This window comes from Arachis hypogaea, chromosome 12, assembly GCF_003086295.3.
Source record: "Arachis hypogaea cultivar Tifrunner chromosome 12, arahy.Tifrunner.gnm2.J5K5, whole genome shotgun sequence".
NCBI lineage: Eukaryota > Viridiplantae > Streptophyta > Magnoliopsida > Fabales > Fabaceae > Arachis > Arachis hypogaea.
The window spans coordinates 62,355,595-62,356,746 of NC_092047.1; the positions used below are offsets into that span (position 1 = coordinate 62,355,595).

The 1,152-nt window shown below is 39.8% G+C and overlaps 1 non-coding gene across 1 annotated transcript; it reads right to left on the reverse strand.

Moving 5' to 3' along the window:
• Positions 1-534: 534 nt before the first annotated feature.
• On the reverse strand, positions 535-642 carry LOC112731287 (small nucleolar RNA R71). Its single transcript, XR_003167072.1, has one exon. It is a non-coding gene; the product is annotated as a small nucleolar RNA R71 (small nucleolar RNA).
• Positions 643-1,152: the final 510 nt, after the last annotated feature.

Genomic DNA, 1,152 nt, shown 5'->3' on the forward strand with positions numbered 1-1,152 from the left:
ATGAGCAGGAGCAAGGACAATAATATTCTTGTTGAAGCAGATCTAGAACCTGAAAGGACTTTGAAGAGAAAACTAAGAGAAGCTAAAATACAACAATCCAGAGATAACCTTTCAGAAATTTTCGAACAGGAAGAGGATATGGCAGCCGAAAATAATAATAATGCAAGGAGAATGCTTGGTGACTTTACTGCACCTAATTCCAATTTACATGGAAGAAGCATCTCCATTCCTGCCATTGGAGCAAACAACTTTGAGCTGAAACCTCAATTAGTTTCTCTAATGCAGCAGAACTGCAAGTTTCATGGACTTCCATCTGAAGATCCTTTTCAGTTCTTAACTGAATTCTTGCAGATATGTGATACTGTTAAGACTAATGGAGTAGATCCTGAAGCCTACAGGCTCATGCTTTTCCCTTTTGCTGTAAGAGACAGAGCTAGAGTATGGTTGGACTCTCAACCTAAGAATAGCCTGAACTCTTGGGATAAGATGGTCACGGCTTTCTTAGCCAAGTTCTTTCCTCCTCAAAAGCTGAGCAAGCTTAGAGTGGATGTTCAAACCTTCAGACAGAAAGAAGGTGAATCCCTCTATGAAGCTTGGGAAAGATACAAACAGTTGACCAAAAAGTGTCCTTCTGACATGCTTTCAGAATGGACCATCCTGGATATATTCTATGATGGTCTGTCTGAGTTATCTAAGATGTCATTGGATACTTCTGCAGGTGGATCCATTCACCTAAAGAAAACGCCTGCAGAAGCTCAAGAACTCATTGACATGATTGCTAATAACCAGTTCATGTACACTTCTAAGAGGAATCCTATGAGTAATGGGACGCCTATGAAGAAGGGAGTTCTTGAAGTTGATACTCTGAATGCCATATTGGCTCAGAACAAAATACTGACTCAGCAAGTCAATATGATTTCTCAGAGTCTGAATGGAATGCAAGCTGCATCCAACAGTACTCAAGAGGCATCTTCTGAAGAAGAAGCTTACGATCCTGAGAACCCTGCAATAGCAGAGGTGAATTACTTAGGTGAACTTTATGGAAACACCTATAACTCATCATGGAGAAATCATCCAAATTTCTCATGGAAGGATCAAAAGCCTCAACAAGGCTTTAATAATGGTGGAAGAAATAGGTTTAACAATAGTAAA